At 31.0% G+C, this 16,513-nt stretch overlaps 2 pseudogenes; one reads left to right on the forward strand and one right to left on the reverse strand.

Annotated features, from left to right (window-relative positions):
- Positions 1-3,051: 3,051 nt before the first annotated feature.
- On the forward strand, positions 3,052-4,784 carry LOC132059018 (small ribosomal subunit protein eS6-like; annotated as a pseudogene).
- A 247-nt stretch (positions 4,785-5,031) lies between these two features.
- LOC132060570 (peroxidase 17-like) lies at positions 5,032-7,824 on the reverse strand (annotated as a pseudogene).
- Between the last annotated feature and the right edge of the window lie 8,689 nt (positions 7,825-16,513).

A 16,513-nucleotide genomic window follows, 5' to 3' on the forward strand; every position in this document is an offset into this window, starting at 1 on the left:
TGAAGTGAGGAAAGCAATTAGTAACTTCTCAATAATTTGCTTATGTGTATAAATGTGATTGGTTGTTGACCTTGGCTTATTAAAAACTTGAGAAAAGACGATTGTTTTAGTATATTATTTGGGTAAACAATTTAGAAAGACGCGATGTTCGTAATTATAAATATTCCAACTGATAGAAGTCTTTTAATATATAGTCATTATTAAGTTTTCATTAAGTGTTGTAAAATCCGTGCCATTAATGAAATTTATTACAAACAACTCAACAAGTTGGATTGTTTTACTCATTTAAGTCACAAAACTAACTTAATGCGGGAAGTCAATTTTTTTTTTTCAAGATTAATAATAGCTCTCAACCTAAAGGATCTTACAAATGTCCACCTTTTCTTTTTTCAAATTATACATCCAATTTCCCTTGCATCGATTTGCTATCTAATCTAAATAAATTTATGTTCTCATTTTCTCTTTTCTTTTAATAGAATTATCAACCACATGGTTACTAACAAAAAAATTTCACAATGTAGGAAAGTTTTTATCTGGTAACGACAGTAGTCAGACTAATTTCTGCACACCCCCATTATTTTATCAAATACTGCTAACTCACACAGTTATTTCTAATAAGTTAACTTTCGTCAATGTCACTATGCGGATTAATGAAGTAGTAAAAAGTGAGTGGACAACTAGTCCCATGAAAATTTCTCAATTAGTTTCCTTCATCTTGTTCAAGATTTTTACAACTCAAAACAAAGAAATGTCTATATTCTTACAAAACCATACCAAGTGTGAGACAATTTACAAATTTATGTTCTAATTTTCTTTTTTCCAAGGTGTCTTTCCCCGGTAGAAATTATATAGGGCAGCCTGTTTTTACCTATACTTGTTTTTTAATTTTCTTTTTTCACATATACCACTTCAGATATGTGGTGTTTAAAGTTAGGCTTGATAAAACCAAAAATCTCTGAAGTTTCATATGAGTAAAGTTGATGCATCTGCTTGAAGTCCAAGCAAAAATGGTTGGGCTTCAATCATTTTTGTCTGAGTCATTTTTTGCTTGATTTCAACCATTTTTATTTACACATAAGGCATATGTGTCTAAACATCAGAAAGAAATGGCGGAACTCAGGCAAAACTGACTAAACTTCAGCCTTGTATGATTGAACTTCCGCCACATATGAAGTTCAGGCAAAAATGACTAAATTTCAGTCGTATGTGCCTGAACTTCAGCCGTATGAAATTAGACTTTGTCAGGACTAACTTCAAACACTGTATGTCTGAAGCTGTCCCGACTGATACACGTGTAAAAAAATAAAAGACTTAAAAAGCAAGCAGACACAAGCTAAATGGTGGCGTCAAAATCAGGTATCCTTGCACTTCACCCTCCACAGAAGAAGTGGGCTTTTTATTGAGGTTCAACCTATGAGGGGATAAATCTGGACTTTCATGTGAAGGCCCATTATGATCACTTAGCCAAAAGGCCCAACTCAGTTCTAAGCCTTATTTAGAACAAACAAAAAAGTTTTTAAAAAATTTACTTGTCATAGCTACTCCTAAGATTTAATTATGGATAGTAACTACCTTTTCTAATATTTAAGGTTAGTAGCTATATTATTCAAATTTTACATTTCATGCTACCCCAATTTTCTTAATTAAATGTCTTTGCCCCATAATCCCTAAGTTTTTGCCGTTTTAGCTTCATGCCACCAAGTATATTATCAGTGCAGCCGTTTTCACACCCATTTTCAGTGTATACGTACCATTTTTTACTCAACAGCGATTTTGTATTTCGTTATATTTCAAAACGCGAACATGACCAGACTCAACAACGATTTTGTATTTCGTTGTATTTCGAAAACGCGAAAATGACCAGACTCAACAGCGATTTTGTATTTCGTTGTATTTCGAAAACGCGAAAATGACCAGAAATACAACAAAAGCAGTTACGAATTGTAATTTTGTAACTCGTAGCTATAAATTGTAAGAACATATTAAAAGGTAGCTATTTGTGTAAGATTTCATAACTCTAACAGCTCCTCTTTCTATGTTTTTGTCCTACAAAGATGTATTTATTTTTAAAATTTTGTTTGCCGTAATTTTTTTATTTCAAATATTTTGCAGTTCAATATAGCAATCAGACAACTGGGTGCCAGAAGAAGCTCGAGATTGACGACGAACAGAAACTGTAATTACATTATTTTTCCCATTTTGTAGACCCCTTTTGTCTATTCTTTTCTTGGTTTGTTCTACATTTTATCCTAATAAATTTAATGAGTGTGTGTTTCTATAGCTTCTTAGTTGTTCAATTTCCTGTGGTTTAGTTTGAAAAAATGTGACTATACATGTTAATTTAAACATGATACAGTTCATAGAATAAAAAAAATACTAAGTAATACTACATGAGTTGCTTTTATTAAATGGTTTATTAGAGTTGCTTAGTTTTACAAGTTTTAGCTAATTTTATTGCGATATAAGGGCAGTTTTTTATGCCTGGCGATCTCTTTTTGACCAAAGGTTCTTTAAATAGTGGTGGTGTATGGGACGTTTGCATTTTGCACACACCTCGATTATTTCACTAGACAAGTGTTAGAAAGGACAAATGTATAGAACCTTTTAACGAGATAGTGCTTTCTCAACTCTCCCAAAATGGAATCTATTCCAAGCATATATGCCATGATTTCTTACTTCGACCGGGTACAATTATATAACTTTTTTATTTTTAGATACATTTTTAGTAGCAATCTAGGCTTAGGCAGATGGGAAGGAATTATCTAGCTTTTTTTATACTCCTATGTCTTTTGAACCCTTGTCTATTTACCCGTTTAGGTTTCACTTGGTTGAGATGCGCTTTCATAATGGAGTGCTCAGCTCGAAACCCCTACCTACGACAAACAGGATTTGCCTTCTAGGTCGAGCTCGTCGCACGGGCTTGTCTAGTGCGGGTTAACTCTCTTTGTGTGGTTTGCGAGCTATCGACACAAATTGGGGGTTTACCTGGCCCGTGCTTGCGGGTTCCCGTGTCTTAAAAAAAAAAAAAAAAAGAAAGAAAGAACCCTTGCCTATTTTGTTCTAAAATGATCAAATTCGTTGTCTGTCCAAATTATTTCTTCGTCTTATCTTCTATACCAGATTAACAATTTTACTGGATTTGGATTTTGTATAGCTGCTATTGTTCCTAGATCACAGTCGTGTGATTTATTAAGGCTGCACTGGGTAATGTAACTAACTAGAAGTTGCTGGCCATTGGCAGAAAACTGTATGTGTCCAGCTTTATCTATCTCTATGTGTTCATAGGTGACCACTTACCTTATTAACACTATTTCTCTGGTATATGTGTCTCCCATAACCTTATTTGCACTGTTGATACTGGGGCATTAACTGTGTAGTGTTCACTACTGATAACTATCCTAATTTTTCAAAATGCAGCCGGGCCTTCTTTGACAAAAGGATCTCTCAAGAAGTCAGTAAGACGCCTTGGGAGAGGTATGGTTATGTTCCCATTATGCGACGTTCTCAGTTTGCATATTCCATCTATCTAAAATGGGTGTGTATATTTCGATAGGAATTCAAGGGCTATGTCTTCAAGATTATGGGAGGATGTGACAAGCAAGGTTTTCCAATGAGGCAAGGAGTTTTAACACCTGGTCGTGTTCGACTTTTGCTATACCAAGGTATAGTTCTTTGGTTTTATTTGCCTCAAATGACTCATGAATTGTCTAAAGCTCTTCTATTAAACAGGTACTCCATGTTTCCGTGGGTATGGTAGGCGAAATGGAGAACGCAAGAGGAACTCAGTTCGTGGATGCATTGTTAGTCCTGATCTTTCCGTCTTGAATCTAGTTATTGTGAGAAAGGGTGAGAACGATTGCCTGGATTAACAGACACTGAAAAACCAAGGATGAGAGGACCCAAAAGAGCTTAAAAAATCAGGAAGAAGCTCTTCAACCTTTCCAAGGAAGACGATGTCAGGAAGTATGTCAACACTTACCGACGTAATTTCACAACCAAATCTGGTAAGTTTTCAACAGTAAAAAGCCTGTTTGGCTTAGCTGATAGGCTCACTGACAAGCACTTAAGCACTTTTAAGTGTTGAAATTGATTTATAAATAAGTAGTTACATGCTTGGATATAAGTATTGAAACTTATAAGCAGAAACCAATTAGCCACAGCCTTTACAGTTGATTAGTGATTTCCATATAATAAAGGGAAATTTACACATTTGGCCGTTCGGCCAAAAATAATTACATTCGCTAGCCAAATATACAAAAATATACACTATTATGTATCAAAAATGAATACTTTATGTGTATTATACATTAATATACATTTGTTGGTATTTTGGTGGGCGGCTATTTATGTTAATTTATCTATAATCAAACTAGGAGATTGTGCATGCTTCTTGTTGCTTCGTTATGATAATTATGATTTTGTTTTGTTTTTTGGGTGACAGGGAAAAAGGCGAGCAAAGCTCCCAAAATCCAGAGACTGGTTACTCCATTGACTCTGCAAAGGAAGAGAGCTAAAATTGCTGACAAGAAGGAGAGAATTGTCAAGGCTAAGGCTGAAGCTGCTGAATATCCAAAGTTACTTGCGAGTAGGTTCAAGGAACAAAGAGAGAGATGTAGCGAGAGTTTGGCGAAGAAGAGGGCTAGACTATCTGCAACTTCTAAGCCATCTATCGCTGCTTAGGTCTCTCGGAATGTAATCTCTATTTAGTTTGAGTTTACTGTTGTGAGAAATTCCTTCTTTTTTATAATATCTTAATTTTTTTCTTAAAGATTTGAAGTTTTGTTTTTTGTTCTTTGGCAATGTTAAGAGTTATAAGGGAACTTGTTGCTAGCTTAATTCATTACTGTCTTTACCTTTTCTTGTCAGCTCTTGGTTGGCTGTAGTTAACACTGATAATCTAACAATTCCAGAGCACAATTGACTCATAGATGAACTCAAGTTGGAATCGACTATATGAATTTGCACTAACCAAGTTGTTCCATTCAGGCTCGCCTTTTTGGCTTGGGATGTCTTAACCTTACAAAGATGAACGCGGTGAAGTGATTGGCCTATTTTCTCATTTCTAGTATTTCTGAAACTTGACAATGTTTCTGTAAGCTACAAAATATCTTCAAGATATCCCAATGGCCAACCAGTAAGAAGACTAGACTCTGAAGTAAAATCCAAACAAAGCTAACCATAAAACATTGAAACAAACAATCTGATTGATACTATCTCATGGTCTTAAAATTACAAGAGACTTTTACTCTTTTCTCTTTGAAGTCTCAAACAAGACTTCACGCGGCCTACGGCTATTAGCCACTCTGCAATCCCGTCTAATCTCACCAGGCCGGCCTGATTGCAGGTCACCCATCCTTATCATCCCATCAGCAAAGGCCTTAAAGAATTTTTCTTGACTTACACTAAACTCTCTAACATATTCCCTTGTAATAGGGTTAGTATGAAGTGTTTGATCAGAATTCAAGAACCCTCTTCCATTCACCAAGTCTTTGAAATACTGATTGTCAAATATTTCAGGTGTTGCATCCAAATCTCCTGTTACATTCCCATCTCCACCACGTGGACATAGCTTGTCCAACTTCTCTCTGAATCTTGGTTCAATGGTCGGGTCAGGCCGGCCCGAACCAGATTGATTATACAGCCTAAACACAATAGAAAAACACCTTTCTTTGCCAATGGAATGAGAACCAGAAAGGGCTACAAGATCTTGGACAGAAAGATTAAATCTACTGAAAAGATCAATGAGGTATGTTGCATTTGATCTTGGACTTGGCATGATCTGGTTTGAATCTTCTTGGCTTTATCTAGCCTTCCCAACTTCACTTCCCAATTTGGACCTCCAGCTGATGAGTAAAAAATAAAATAAATAAGATGCTCTGTTTTACCAAGAAAACCAAAAGACAAACTAGGAAAAGGAAAATGAAAAAGAGGAAATTTTTCATCATAGTTACTAGTACAAGATTTGGGGTTCCTTTTTACCTTTTCTTTTACTCTACTCCCTCATCAAATTGTAATAATAAAGCACAATGACCAAGAATTTAGTATACTAATCAATAATTTGTGTTCCTCAAATTACAGGTGATTTCTTCTCATTTATCTAAATGAAGCCGTTTGTCCACGGCTAATATTTCGCATATTTGAAATACTTTATATTTTGAGATTATTTCAACTAAACGTTTGTTTATTGAATTGGCCCATTATTTCAACTTCAAGCTATAATTTTAAGTATGAAAAACATGTTTTAGGAGTTTTTCCAAATTTTAACTCAAAAAACTTCTAAACTAGTCTTTTGTCAAAAAACAACTCCACTTCCGAATACCCTTTTTCAACTTAACTTCAAATAAGTTTTTTTTTTTTTTCAAATCCCAACCAAACCATGTCCTAACGCCTACTAAATTTTGATGGGCAAATATTTATATTTCCTTTTCTGGAAATGGATTTATGGAAGTTGAAAAGATGAGATTATAAATTTACCAGAACAACAGCATCTCTTGCAGCCATGATTAAAAGATCAGCACAAGAAACAACACCAGGACAAGCTCTCTCCAAAGCCTCTTTAACTTCATCATCAACTTCATAAGACCTCAGTGAATTTATATTAGATAAAGCTAGCTTTTCTCCAAGCATGTTTGGTGTATCATCCAAACAAAGAAGCATCACATCCCTAAAAAATACCAAAAAGAAATAATTTTTATATACCAGAAAAGAATGACAAAAAAAGGGTACTAATTAAATTAGATTCTTGAAATTCTTACATTAACAAAACAATCATGAAACTGCAATCTCATGACTGAAGCTACACTTCTTGGTTTTTTTTCGTTGCTTTTTTCATCACATCATTGAATATAAATTCAGCTTGTGGACTAGTTTCTGAGTAATAATTTGGCCTAAGTGTAGCAGCCATGGATGCAAGATCCAAACTTTGAAGGAACAAGAAGAAAAAAAGAAGGGTATAAGCCATTCTTGATTTTTTTTATTTTTTTTAATGTTTTGTTGGTTCTTGAAATTTTTGTGCATGAGGAGAAATAGTGGGGATTTTGGGATTTGGGAAGAAGGTGAGAAGGGAGATGAATGAAAATTCCTGATTTGCATGTGTTGTCAGCATTATATAGGAGTTTTTGGTTAAGACAAAGTGGCCAATTGTGAAGAGTTTGTTTTGGGTTGGGTGGCAAATGGGGGTGTGTGGGGTGTAGGGTCAAGAACCTCTGCATAATTTTGATAATCACTTTTGTCATTTATTTTCTGATACTAATGACGCCTAAAAATTTAATTTATGATTTTTTACATTTGTAACATTAATTTGACGATTAAAAGATTATTCAATTTAGTATATGGTTTATATAAGAAATAATTTTTTTTTTTATATTTTGAGATTAATTTCTCAATTGTTGTTAAAATTTATCTTATTTTTATTATCCATGTCCACCTTTTTTTATATATTAGATAAGTTTTAAAAGGCATATTCAAATTCTTATTGTCAAGTTTATAATCACAACATTCAAAGGATATTTTATTATATTATACACTTTTTTAATTTCATGAAACTGCAATCTTTATTTCATAAACTGAAAAACGACACTAAAATGATCAATAAGGAGTATATGCCAAATGAAGGAAATGAAAGTATAATTGATTTTTAAACACACATTGCTCTTTTTTCATCACATCTTTGACTATATATTCAGCTTGTGGACAAGTTTCTGAGTAATAATTTGGCCTAAGTGTAGCAGCCATGGATGCAAGATCCAAACTTTGAAGGAACAAGAAGAAAAAAAGAAGGGTATAAGCCACTCTTGATTTTTTTTTTTCTTTTTCTTTTTTTTTTTAATGTTTTGTTGGTTCTTTACATTTTTGTGCATGAGGAGAAATAGTGGGGATTTTGGGATTTGGGAAGAAGGTGAGAAGGGAGATGAATGAAAAATCCTGATTTGCATGTGTTGTCAGCATTATATAGGAGTTTTTGGTTAAGACAAAGTGGCCAATTGTGGAGAGTTTGTTTTGGGTTGGGTGGCAAATGGAGTGTGTGGCGTGGGGGAGGGGGTAGGGTAAGGTCAAGAACCTCTGCATAATTTTGGTAATCACTTTTGTCATTTATTTTCTGATTAGTGTCATTTGCTCGTGTTAAGCCCGGACCCAAATCGACGTTAAAAATTTAATTTATAGATATTTTTTAAATTTTTTCTGCTCTTGCTTTTTTATTTTTGTAACATTAATTTGACACTTTAAAAAGACTTCTAAAATTTTAAAGTAAAAAAACGTATATGAAAGTTAGACAACATTTTTCTTAGTTGTATTAGATTCTTTTAAAAAAAAAATAAAGCAATAGAAAGCCCTTCTAATTTATATTTTACTTAAATATTTTGAGATTAAAGTCTCCGATGATCCAAATTGAGCTTTTCATATGTTATATTAATTTCATTTGATTCTTCAAATTGAACCCATATTGGCTAACTTATTTTTTACCATAAGATATTACAGTATTAGATAAGTTTTATGTTAAAAGTATGCGCATATAAATGTTGATTAATTATTATTGTACTTCGAAGTTCATTTTTCGATTGAAACTAAAGGACTATAATTTACATTTTAAAAGTATTTAACATTAATATAAGTTTATATGTATTTATTACTTTAATTCTACCTTAAATGAAATCTTTGCTAATTACTTATTTTGCCAAACATGTACGACACAAAATTATAGGAGAAAATAAAACAACTTTACGTCTAACTTTTTTTTAATAAAAACTAAAAATAGCAAATGATAATCAATAAACAATATCAACAAATACTAAATAGTATTATAAGAATAATATGTTAATTTAATAATTAAGCCTACATTAAGATAGAATTTGAATGACACGATAATTCTTTACGTGTCTATAATAAATTCTTAAGGAAGAATATTTTTTAAAACAAGTTTAATAATATTTCCCCAAAAGACTCAAATACATATGAGTATGCTTTGTGGGGTCCACTATAATCTTTTCCATGACATCATTATTTTTAATGGCATAAAAAAAGTCCCTAAAATTCTCAAAATTTACCAAAATGTTTGAGGATTCACAAAGTCATAAAAACTTTAATTATAGGTAAAAATATAAAATAAATTCATTTGAGGACTACAAAAAGTTGGTAATATCAAAATCCATATGGAGTGGTCTCAAAAAAAAATGAATGAGAGCAAAAAATGAAAAATGAAAATATGCAAGAAAAAGTCAATAAGAGAAGGCACATTTAAGCATCTTATTAGTGTTGTGAGGATGTGAGGACTACAAAAACTCACTATCCTCACTTATATATAGTAGTAATATGGTATCAATACCTCCATCTCATTATTTAATTTATCCAGTCCGACATCAATTATAAGATGTGAAATTAGTATCTTTATATGTTGTTGGAAAATCCTCCCCATAAATTAAGATTCAAGAATCATTTATTAACAAATAGTAAATAGTATGAAATTATTTTCTAGAAGCATTTTTATTGTAAGGTATTATTAATCGCCAATTCCAAAAAATAAAAATAGAAAAGGGAATAAAATCAGAGATGCGATGGAGCATATGTGAGGACCATTAACAATGATGCAACTTATTTATATTATTGTTCCGAAATATTGTGAATCTTGGAGATCCACAATAAAATTGAATATTTAATCATTGATCATCAAATCTTAGGTCATTAGGTGCTTCCGTCATGTTTTAAAATCGAGATAGAAAATAAACACATTAATTAAGTCTATTTTTAAATATTGATATGATTCAAACATTGAATACGAATGCTTATTGTTTTACGCATTATTAATTTAATAGCTTAGACACATCTTTTCTGAATTTAATTCACTATAAAAAGTAAAATTTATTTTCACTAAATTATTCGTAATTAAATATTATTTATTTAATATAATTTTTTATTATGTAAAAATTTAATACTTCTTGATTATTTAAAATATTATTTATTTTAAATTAAATAAAAAACTTACAATACCATATACTAATATATCGAAAGTAATCCGATAAGGGCCTAAAACAGATCCTTAAATAGTTGGACTACACACCTATTGTAAAAGCCCATGAGGGAGTGGGCTTCATAAAATGAATAAAGTAAAAAATGATATTTAGGACAAACACCAATTACAGCAGCTAGCCACGTGGAAGGTTTAAAGAGTTGAAATTCTACTCAACATGTGTCACTCTTTCATTGTGGGCTGGAAGGGCTATAAATGACAAAAATAGCGCTGTGAGGACTACAACAAAACTCCCATTCTCTCTTATATATAGTTACTAAAAGTTATTTTTCACGTAAACTCGGGCCCAAATTCAATAAAGCATTTTTTTTGTGAAATTTGCCGAGACCAGAAGTTCGGGAAACGTCAGTTACCGTTCAAGGTTAAGGCAGTAGTTTTACCTTCTGCATAAGGTTTCAGGCAAAAGTGCCCAACCCGTTTTGAACATGTTTGAAGATATCATCAAACTCTACCTTAAGGGGAGAGTTTCAAAACTCGCTCAAAGATCGTAAGACACACTGCACGGCAGTTTTGTATGCGTGTAAATCTTTGCCTTGCGAATCCAAACTCTACCTTGTAATTTTTTTTAAAATTTTTTTGACTTAGCGGGGGTTCAAACCCGAAACTAATTGGAGTTCTAGCGAAGGGCAAAAATTAAAGAACACCAATTTAATGGGGAAAAATTAAAGACCTCCCCAAAATAAGGGCATTCCTGCGAATTGCCCATACAAAAGTGGTAAATTTAATTTAAAAAATAACTTATTGTGGTAAATTTAATTTAAAGAACAACTTATATCACATTTTTTTTATTGCACAATAAATTTAATCTAGTGACACGTTAATCATGCCTCATTGGTAAATTTTCATTATTATTAAAATTTCTTACTCACATAACTAAATAATTTTTAAAGAACAAATTATTTATGAGAAAGGAAGTTTGGAAGGAGAATTAGCAAATACAAAAGACACAGATTCGACATTCACTAAAGTAGCAAACTTTGGAGGTTTAAAACAAATGAAGGGTGTGTCCGTACAGAGTTTTCAATTTTCTTTTGTTTAGTTGATCAAAATTTTTAAAAAATATTTTTCATCCGAAAAATGGCCTTAAAAATGGTGAAATTTTTAGTTGACCAAATAATGAAGTAGAAAAAGAAAGTTCCACAAATAGCCTGACATTCCACATATATTATTTCCTCCCCGACGTCCAATACAACTTATCTTCACTCCAATTTTTGGAGTAGCCCGATCCACACCATATACCAAACTTTTTAAAACCCCCCCACCCCTACCTCCACTTCCACATCCACATCCCAGAGTACTTGTCTAGATTATATACAAATGATGGATAATATTTTTTGCTTACATACTGAATACAAAAAAATAAGTAAGGAATACACTTATTTTCTTGAAAAATATTTTTAAAATAATATATTTTTTCAATTCCGAACACAACCAAAGAGAAGTATATGGGAGTACTCATTAGTAAGAGCTAATAAATGTTCTTATTGGAAATGAAACTGTGACTTCGAAGTTGCATACCAAAATGTATAATGATAGAATATAAAAGGTACTCCCTTGGTTCCTTTTAACTTGTCTCTTGTTGACTTGACACTTCCCTTAAGAAATAAATTCTGACAAAAATAATATATGTCCACTTATCAAATAAAAAAAATAAACTTGATTTTTTAACTTAACTATTATTATTGTTATGTGATCAATTAATATCTTAATTAAGCATTTAACTTAGTCAAATTACCTATTTTTAAAGAAATTTTTAGTATTATTTATGGTGTGCAAATAACTAAGATAATCTTTTTTTTTTGATATATATATATTCAGTATTTATTAGGAGTAAAACATTCTAAATTAACCCTTACTAACAATGCTTTGAAAATTTAAGTTTGACTACTAATACTCTATGTAGTTACTTAATGATAAAGGATATTATAAGAAGAAATTAATAAATCTTTCGTGATTTGCTAAAATAGACAAGTAAAAGGAAAAATTTAATTTAGTATAAGGAACAAGAAAAAAGAAGGGAAAGAGTAATCTAATAGTGACAAAAAGATCCAAAAAAAATTACTACTTTCAAACCCCAATTTATAAATAGCTTCAAATTTTAGTAAATTTTTTTGTTCAAACAATTTAATTTTGACCGTGAATTTGGGCATAGAATCTTCAAGTCTTTTAAAATAAAATTTAAATATTTGGAAACTACGTAAAATGTATTATAAGTCTCAAGAATTGATAATCCAAAATATTTAAAAGATATAAAAAAAAAATTACGATAAAGCACATCTTATGTATCTCAATCTCAAAATTCAAAACCTTAATCGATTGTCACATAAATTAAGAATTTTTTTGAATATACCGAGAATTATCAATTTAGTCCCAATTAGAAAGGCCCAGAAGAGAGAATGTCCATAAGAAAATGACTGAGGGCAATACGGAGGGGAAAAAAGCACAGACACGTGTAGCAGTCTCATAGGACTAAATAATCTGTGAGGACATCTTTCGTGATTTGGTTTCTAAAAATAAAAATTTATATTTAATTTTTAAGAACAAGAAAAAAGAAGTTTACAAAAAAGTAATCTAATAGTGACAAAAAGATCCACAAAAAATTACTACTCCCTCAGCCTCAATTTATGTACATTGTGGTAACAAATTTTGAGAGTCAAACAATTTAATTTTGACCGTGAATTCGGGCATAGAAACTTCAAGTCTTTTAATTTTTTTTTTTTTTTTACAATCTGATTAAATTTCATGAACAAACAGATATTTGAAGATAAATTTTCAAAATCTGATCTAAAATCTTTGGCCAAAATCAAACGCAAGCTTAACCATCTCACCATGTTGGTGGTAGATCATATGATCTGTACACTCGCCTAATTTTTGTTCTTTATTGTAAGAAAAAGAAAAATCATATAAACAGCAAATTCTTCAGAGTTCTCCTACACCCTTGTTGTATGAGTAGGATAGTGATGGTATGATGTATTTTTTTAGTTATTCATTCGGATATCATAAAATATTGATTTGAATAATTTAAAATATTAATTTCCCCTCATATTCTTACTAATATTCTTTTTCACATCGATGAATAATTTTCATTGTCATGACAATGAAAAAAAAGTCTCAAATAATTTAAAAGAAAAAATATAGAATCAAAATATTAATTTTCCCTCATATTCTTACTAATTTTTTTTTTACATCGATGAACAACTTTCATTATCATGATAATAAAAAAAAAGTCCGATTCTTTCCATCTCAAAGACTTAATTCTATCATATGTTTTTAATTTTTAAACTCTATTTTCTAATTATAACTAAAGTGACGGTATATAAATATATTTTGTATATGTTACTATATATTAATAATAATTAGAATGTTTTTAATAGCTATTTTTTGAAAATACAAAGCGCACCCCATCATGGTACGGGCAGAATATGCGTCCAATCCAAAGTCACATCATAGCACACCCAAAATGTCAAAATACGCAGCTATGTGGGAAAAACTTTACTATTTGCCATGTCAGACTTGAGTGAGAAAACTTTAGTATTTGCGATGTCGGACTTGAGTGAGAAAACTTTAGTATTTGTCATGTCAGACTCGAGTGAGAAAATTTACTATTATGCCCTGTCATACTTGAGTCAACGCCTCAGTTGATTGACAAGTGTACAATATGGGTCTCAATTCTCCTTTTTCAATTCTCTTTTTTTGTTAGGGATCTGTACATAAAAATCTTTATTGTAAGAAAAATAATCAGATCAAGTACTATCATCAAACTTATTTGGATTAAAAAGAGTTTTTTAGTGATAAAGGAGAAGGAATATAAAAATATTGTTTGAAATTTTGAAAATAATAACTAAAATCGATTCTTTAACCCGCTCCATCTTTTAATTTATCAATTTTTAATAGCATAAGACTTTAAGTTTGGATAATTTTAAAAGATCTAAAATCATTGAGAAATAGAGGGTCAATACGTGATCTACCATGTTGGTTATTATTTGCGACATAATTTTTAAATGCAAGAAAAAGAAAAATCATATAAACAGCTTAATTTTGAATATTTCAGGGATATTAACCTCCATTTTTGTTGTCTGAGTAGGATAGATGATATATGATATATATTTGAAAAACTTTATCATAAAATTTGTATTTTTAATTTAAAAATTTTTAGGGATATTTTATATAATTTTACCAAATTTTTATTATGGAAAAATTTTGATCCTAGTTCAAAAAAGAAAAACCTTACATACCATCTAGAATTCATAACAACCGCTCATATTTTTTAGGTTTACTTTAGAAGACCATCTGCATTCAAGATAATACAAAATCACTTTGAAAGAATAAGTAATGTTCATGATTAAAATTTTTTGAATATAGTAAAGTCATTTAAAATGGAGAAGGCTAATGATAAGAATAAAATATAATGTTAAAAATCTTAAATAAATTGATGGGAGAATTGTTAAAATATCTACCAATTTAAGTCTTTGTACAAAAATATGAGAAGTGAATTCAGTGATTTAAATTTATAAGTTTAATTTTAAGATTATTAACATTGAACACATTGTATTTTTAAATAAATTCATATAACGATTTATTAAATTTAATAGTCTTTTTTACATATAAATTTTATTCCATATAAATTATGCGTTCAATATATTATGTTATCAAATGTAGAAGATAAATTAATATATGCAATGAAATAAATAAATGGAAGGACCAAGTCATTAAAAAAAGAAATTTGACCAAAGGCAGAAAAGTGAGAAAATCATGGCTTGAGTCTAATATATATTAAAGAAAAAAGATAAAATGGAGAGGTGTATCAAAACATTCTAAATTCTTATATGATACCAATAAAAATCATAACAAATACACTAACATACTCCCAAAATTTTTTTACAAAACTCTTTATTAAAAATTAAAATAAGTCCTTTTTTTAATTATATAATGGAAAAGATAAAATATTATTCAAACACATGATTAATAGTATATACTCGCAACAAAGGTTACTTAAGAATTTTTTTTTTTGGGAATATTTTTGGATAATATTTTTGTTCACTTAAATTTTTATTAAGTCAATTAAGTTACGTACTCTGGGGAGGACACTAAATTACGTCTGATGGGTGGAAAAGGACGACAGAGTTTTACTGTGGTTGGACGGGTAAAGCATGAAGTAGGTAAGTTTGGTGGGACCCACGCACTATTTTTTTTTTTTATAAAAATGTCACCCTTAGAACCCTGCACAAAACTGTTTTATACTATTTTTTTATGGAAAAGTCCGCCTTCGAACGCTACACTAAACTAGAGAGCACGTCATTATTTTCTTTGCACGTCAGCACCTCATTATTTCCTTTGGTCACGTCAGCACCTCATTATTTCCTTTGCACCTTTTTTTATCTTCTTCCACATTTCCCTCCTTCAACTCTTCCTGAGTTATAAATATCACCTCATTATTTCCTTTTTACGTCATTAGAGAGTCTATAAATATCTTTGTCTATAAAAAAGCAAGTAACTAATTTTCCTAGCTTCATCTAAACCTTGCAAAAAAAAAAAAAAAAAAGTAGCTGACAGTTCTCTACATTTCGTTTAGTTTCATGGATAATAATGTTAGTATCATCTCGATCGAGAAATTGAGTGGTGAGGCGGCTCTTGTTATAGCCGGGGTGATGATCTTGTATGTATTGTATAAAGTATTTTTCAACCGCAACTCCTAGCCTAGTATCACCGAATGCCGAGGTTGGCCACAACTGTGACGGGATTGAATTCGAATGACGCTACTGGAGTTTGAGAGGTTTGAATTCATTCATAATACTATTTTTTGTTACATACATGTGCATTTCAAATATCAGCACAATGTAACACCCCTTTCTATCTCCTTATTGTTTAAATGATTACTTGTAGGTCAATTAACATAGTCAGACCACCTGGGCACAGTGGCAAGGATTTTATGGCAGTGGGGACATACTATGTTCAGTTTTCAACAGTATTATGTATGAGTGTGCTTAGTCCTTTCCTTTAATCTTGCATTTCCAATATTTTGCGCGAACTTAATTCTATGTATTGTAACCTTTGAAGTATTTACAATATTAAAATTCCCTGTTTTTCTTCTGAGACGTAACGAGCTGGCTTACGGTCATCATCCACTATCGACGTAAACAGGTTTTAACGGAGAACTCAAGAATTTGTCCCGGTTTGTTATGTCAACCTGACCCTACGATAATGTTTCCAAAAAGATGTGTAGGCGGTCAAAGGCGGATCAAGATTTTTAAATATAAATATAAAATTTGAGTCAAAGTTATTGAATTCTATAGATTCCGTAACTCGAATGGTGGCTCCGATCTGCCCTAGTTAGTGACATTTAAGCACACTTTGTTTTGAGAACTTGTCTAATAATCAAGCAAAATCAGTTCTTTGAGCCACTTGGTAGGCGTTTTGAAATTAATCTGGTGATATTTGAAAAAAGAAATACTAATATTTGAAATTAGGTTATAAAAAAGGTATGTGAAA

This window comes from Lycium ferocissimum, chromosome 6 (assembly GCF_029784015.1).
Source record: "Lycium ferocissimum isolate CSIRO_LF1 chromosome 6, AGI_CSIRO_Lferr_CH_V1, whole genome shotgun sequence".
Classification (NCBI taxonomy): Eukaryota; Viridiplantae; Streptophyta; class Magnoliopsida; order Solanales; family Solanaceae; genus Lycium; species Lycium ferocissimum.